The sequence below is a fragment of the Cheilinus undulatus genome, linkage group 7 (genome assembly GCF_018320785.1).
Source record: "Cheilinus undulatus linkage group 7, ASM1832078v1, whole genome shotgun sequence".
NCBI lineage: Eukaryota > Metazoa > Chordata > Actinopteri > Labriformes > Labridae > Cheilinus > Cheilinus undulatus.
The window spans coordinates 30051323-30057711 of record NC_054871.1 but is presented as its reverse complement, the minus strand read 5'-3'; positions in this window follow the sequence as shown (position 1 = coordinate 30057711).

Below are 6389 nucleotides of genomic sequence, written 5' to 3'. Positions count from 1 at the left end.
TTGATATTTCATATCAGAAATGTTTGTGTATAATTATACACTAGTATGTTCATTGTATTCTTTGCCATTTTTCCATTATCCTGACACAAAAAGCTCTTCGTTCATTGTGTTTCTGCTTTTATTTATAATGACAACATATTTATGATCTCAATTACTATGCATTTTATTCAGCTCAAATCAATGAGCATTTTCAGTATATAATACACATTATTTTGCATGTATGACCTCACAATATGAGCTAATAACTAGCATAGGTCAGGAAACAGGACATTTCTGTCCTTTTACATTGTTATTAATAAAGTTTCAATAATTTAGCTTGTGATTTAACTGTAAAATTCTATAAGAAAAAAATTACATTAAATAATACTGACCCCACTGTTCTGCTGTAGTTTCTTTTTGTTAATATCCCTTTGGGGGAAAAATGTAAAAGAAAGTAACTTGTAATGTTGAAATAAAGTTGGTTAAATTCAGAGATTTCAAAATGGTATGAACAAGATTTTAACATCATAATTTAGCTGGCTTTGATTAATCTAATTGAACAGTAAAAAATATTCAAATGGTGATGTTTTAGGAAAGCTGTCTCCTCTTAAATGCTGACAAAAAGGGAGAAAAGCCTGAGTTTTTTAGAACAAACAGCTTTTTCGCCCCTTAAGCCAAGACAGGACAATATTTGCCTTTGCTAGAATACCATTTTCCCTGGACTTTGGGGTGTTGTTTGAAGGAGCGGGGGCCTTGACAGGGCGCTCTGAGAGCTGACCCTCACTCTGCCAGGGACACGCCGTCTGCCGCATATAAATAAAAGATTACAGTGGAAAATCAATTTCTGAGCAAACTCATTAAAAATGCCCCTCACCTTAAATGATTCCCATTTCCTTCCATTCAACCTGTTAACGCCTTGCTGTCCCTGAGAACGACCCCCCCACCCCCTTCACATGCACACACACCCTCCATCCTTCCTTTGCCCTGTTGCTCTCCCCCTCTGTGGTAATTACTTGCACAAGTCGTTTTTTGCCCTTTGATTTGCACCGTTTCACAAATGAAGGTTAAGTTTGTTTAACCGTGCTGGATTTGCCAGTCATGTTAAAGCATATAATGTGGCAGGCCCTTGGTTTCTCCATACACCTCTAACACCTCCTGTCTCTTTCCCTGTTGGCCTGAACTCTTTAGGGGGGTGTTAAGGCTCCAAGGTTAAGGCTTACTGGGTCTGATGAAGCCTGGATCAGAAATCAGAGCCATTGATTTGGCTAAAGGGGGGACCAGAGAGAAGTTAAAAATCACCTCTGGTAAAAGGATTAAGAATCAAGCTGCTGTGTTTGCTCTGAGAGGATGTTATGGTGCTCTTAGAAAGTCACCCAAACAAAATAGGGCCAAGATAAGAGATCATTTGTTAACTTTTTCCAAGGTCTTTGGCCTCAAGCCCCCATCTATTGACACAGGCTGTATATTTTCTCCTTTACAATGTATAGAAAAGGTGTATTAGAGTGCGCAGTAGTGAAAGAAACACAAGAGCTGTAGTGTTTTTACATTTCGGCACCGTAGCCTCATTCTTGATCGATAGAGTCACAGCAGCCAAGGTGAACATCGATCTGAGGCAGCTGGGGCCCTTAAGAGCATCTCAAGTGTGTGTCGCTTTGATTGTTGAGCTACAGCTTGCACACCGATAGCAGCAACTACACACCCGAGGAGATTGTTCTCAAACAACCGCAACACAACAGGCAACTTTCACATTTGTTTCTCTGCAGCTTATCTGATCTATTGTAGAAACATGTGAATACACTGAAAGCCACACAACAGCTTTGTGTGGTTTCTGCTGAAGGATGTTTACAATATGACATTTTTGAACGCTAGATGTGTAATTATGAGCTGCCAGGAACGTCTGTCTAACCCTAATCATGTCCTAAATGTTACCACACGTTTTACTGAAAGCTTTGATTCTGCCTCTAGTCGAGGGAAGCTGTAAAGCTTTGGGAAAACAAAAGCGTGTTTAGCTTAGGGCAGATAGCTCTTCTTTGGGTAGATAATCCATCTGATAGTGAGAAGCAGAGCAGTGCTGTTTGGTAAGCTCTGCTAACTTAAAGCTCCTCTGTTTGTGCTGGTTGAGACATTATTGTCTCCTATTGTCCCAGTCCCCTTGAAGATGTGCGGCTGTGAGCCACAAGATTGAGCCGTGTGGCCTTGTAGGGCTTTAACACAGGTCAGGTGCAAGTCTCCCAGGCATGTCAGCGTCTGGTGCCTTACCTCACCTTAGATACATGCATGTTGCACTGGTGTATCAAAGCTCTGGTCATTATAAGGGGTCAGTTTACAGTGGATAGATTTGATTTGCATCTGCAGAACTGTTAACATTAGCCAGTCCCTGCTTTTCAAATGCATGGATTTCAGTCTTGTCATTTATTGAAGTAAAAAGCGTAGGTTTTAAAAGGTTTGACTGGGCAAATATGCAGCATTAAGATATCTCTCTGGGTTTTTAAAGTGCTCTACGCTTTTTTTTAAACAACTTTCTGATATTTTCAGGACTAAACAATGGGAATGCACTATATTGTCAGCATAACAATGGAAATGGCAGACAATAGCTTGAAAAGTTGATTATCAGAATCGGCAGATATTGCATTTTCAGCTGCTATCTAAAGCCAATAAATCAGCCATGCATATAGGGAAAGTTAGAAGAATTCATTTTAATTGTGAAGTATAATTGCATTAAAAAAGTCACAGTTTTAATCTGTGCTCAGCAAAGATCACTGTCTGTCAGCACATTGTTGAAGTGCTGTTTGAAGCTCTCAAAAAGGCAAATAAAGTGTCACCATACATACATAAGGTCCATAATTAGTGCATTGATATAGCATCATGCTGGGTTTTGGTTCCTTTCAGCACACTTTGGTTAAGCCACTGATACATCTCTCTGAAGCCACAGTGATGTGAAATAAGAACACAGCTGCACCTTTAGGTCTAATTAGCAAGTCACAAGTCATCTGCAACTTGTATTATCGAACATTTACCTTTTCACTGTCCCTTATTTTTTCTTTTCAATCCATAACAAATCCATTTTTCTGTAGTTAAGTTCATATCATTTTACTCACTCTACCCAAAGTTCCCATTATGGAAATCAGTAAGTCTTAGTTTTAGACAGTTAAAGAAATCCCAAGTTGATATAGTTGATATAAACATTTAGTTTAAGTAATCAATATTTGATCACTTTGAGTTTTTTTCATCATCATACTCAATGCTGTATTTTTCCAGCATGCACCATGGATGAAGTTACCAATCTAGATAAATTCCACCTCTGAAGAGCAATGATAGCATGGATGGTTTGCTAAATATGATGGAAAAGTGCTTCCAGTTTGGTGTTCCCCTTTCAGTCATTATTATTAGTCACAAGAAACATGTAGCTTATGAGAGCTTTGTAGCTTTACCAATTATATTTTCACATGCTTTGGTAAGTTGGATTCAAACAGAACATTTAAGCACAGGAAAGTTCTCATAGCTTACTAAAACTTCAAAAAAGTTAAGTTTCCTTAACATAAATGTACAAGTAAAATTGAGTTGATAGAACTTAAAAAAGCTAAGTGCCAACTGCTTAACAACTAATATTTATTCATTGGGTATCAAATTTTCTAGGTAGTCAGTTACCTCTAAAGTTTTGAGATCTTTTAACTTACCAGGGTTTACAGTGCATGTATGTTTCTTATGCCACAATAAGAGGAACAGGAAAATGACAGTACAGGAGATGGTGCTCTTTACAATAAACGATACATATGTGTGCATGTATTTGTATCAGTGAATAAGATCATTTGAGTTTGGAAATACGTCTTGCAATCACATACTCAGTCATACATAAAAGAGTTCCTCTGATGATCTGGAAGACATTTTTATTACAATTAACATGGGCGGAGCGGTTTAATCTGAAACGACTTTAAAAGAATCACAGAGCCTGCTCACAAATGTCTATTTTACTTGAGTTTGAAAAGCTGGGAGAAAAAAAACACAAGTTAATGTCTTTGTCCTCCCAAAGTTTATTAGCAATATGGTACTTGTGTGTATTTTTGTAGTTAAAGAGCAAGTTGTATTTCCTGGAATTCCTTAGCATATTATTTTTAAGGGTTACTATTTTGCTTGATAATAAAATGATAAAGGAAAAGTATAAAAAATATTCCAATTTAATATTTTAAAAATGAATCAAAATATGAAGATGATTAATAAAGTCAGTGTTCACAACAGATTCAGTATTTCTACATAGAGAAGAGTGAAACAGTTTGATTGGGTGTACAGAGAGAAGAAGTGAATAGGGAGAGTAAAGTAGGTAAAAAGGAGAGAGAAATACCATGTCTATATGTGCATGTGTGTCTCTATGTGTGCATTGAGGGATGGTGCTGAGAGTGTTGTGTTTCACAGTTTTTTGCCATGATGCACTGCTTTATTATTCTGCACAAGGGGCACTTCACATGCGGAATGGGTTCTCTTTGATATCGACAGCAGCTTGAGGGAGAGAGTGCACTCAAAAACAGGCCCAGGCGAATTTATTCTGGGAAAAAAACAGATAGTTGTGTACTTCCCTGGCGGTGGTCGCCGCACATGCGAAGAGCCAACCGCTTTGATGCTCCAGCGTTGACACTCCACACGCTAATGAAATATGGTAATTACAGCCACATGAAAGCCCTTGTAGACAGAGCTGGAGAAAGGGTATAAAAAACAACAAATATGACTTTATCCAAAGATACCCACTGTGATTAATTCTCCTTTTCATAAACATATATTTTATGCTGTTCACTTGCTACAAAGCAGCGTGGGCCATCAGTTGACCCAGGAACTAGCGAGGGGGAAAGGTCCACTCATTAAGAATGCTATTGTTCCCTGTCTACAGATAAGCCTGTCTTTAAGAGGACACAGGATGGAGCAGTGTTAAAAAAACGCTCTTTTGCTCTAACTTAGGCCCTTCTTTGTGGATATCTCCTTATTGTTCTACTCACATGAAATTCACCCAGTTTGGCAACAAAACTACCTCTCATCAGGTTCTTTAATGGGAAAAACAGTATCATGATTGACGAAGCGAATACTTAAAAGTAAGCATATCATATGTAATATTAGCATAAAAAGTTAATTGTTGGTATGGGAAGATACACATATTTTTACAGGTATTTACAACTAATATATTAACTGATATATATTAGACATATGCACAAATAAGTTTGTGTGGTTTAGGCAGGATGACCAGACCTATGTCACACCCGGCACAGTGGTATAACTTTAAGACATAATGTCATGTGATGGCATTGTTTACTGTGAAAGTTTATGTCATGCAGTGCTTAAACAGATACATGAAAGTGTTGAAGAAGAAAGACAAAGTTGTCCCTGTGCTCTTTGCTCACCCACAGCCTCAATACACAGTCAAAGTTACTCCTCTTACACTAAGAAGAGATACAAGTTAAAGACAGTTCTGAGATAAAAAGAAATTCAAACACTTCTCTACAATTCTGTAGTCGAATTTTAAAACAATTTACTGCTGAGAGCACAAAGTAGAAAATCTAGGGACCTTCAGAGTAGTCATAGGTGTCTTGGTTGCCTCTCTCACTAGTCTCTTTCTTGCACAGTCACTCAATTTGTGAGGGCAGTCAATCTAGAAAGATCTGCACATGTGCCATATTCCTTCCATTTCTTGATGATAGATTTAACTGAACTGGAGGTGTTCAGTACCTTGGATTTTTTTTCATCCCTGACATATTCTTTTCAAAAACCTTTTCTCAGAGTTGCTTGGTGTGTTCTTTTGTCTTCATGGTGTAATGGTAGCCAGGAATACAGGTTAACCAGCCACTGGGCCTTTCAGACATTGGTGTCTGGGGTGAATATTTATGCAATCACTTATTCTCAATTACATATTTTTGTGTAATTGGCATTACGTTGTAGAAATCTGTTTTCACTTTAACATTACATAAGAGTTTTTAATTGTATTTTCTGTCAAAAGCCAAGTTATATTGACCATGATTGACTTCTAAAATCAGAAATTGGTAAAACATCCAAGAGGTGAACACTTTCTATAGGCACTGTACATTTTAGACTTACTTAGTCTTCTTAACTTGTTTTTAGCTAGTCTAAGTCTTGTCTTTTTCATGGGTAAAAGGTCAACCAACAACTTTAGTCATAGTTTTAGTCTCTGAAATCAACACTGCAATTTAGCACATTAAAAGAGGTGAAGTGACAGGAGGAGGACTGCTTGTCGATGACTTGAAGGGGAGCATGGAGGAGGAATCAGAGGGGGTGGAGGAGGACGTGTGTTTGACCATCAGTGTTTGCACACAGTCAGACGGCAGACCTGCCCCCCATCCTGTCACACACACTCAAACACACACACACACACACACACTTTCACCTTGCTGACCCACTCTCCCGAGGGACAG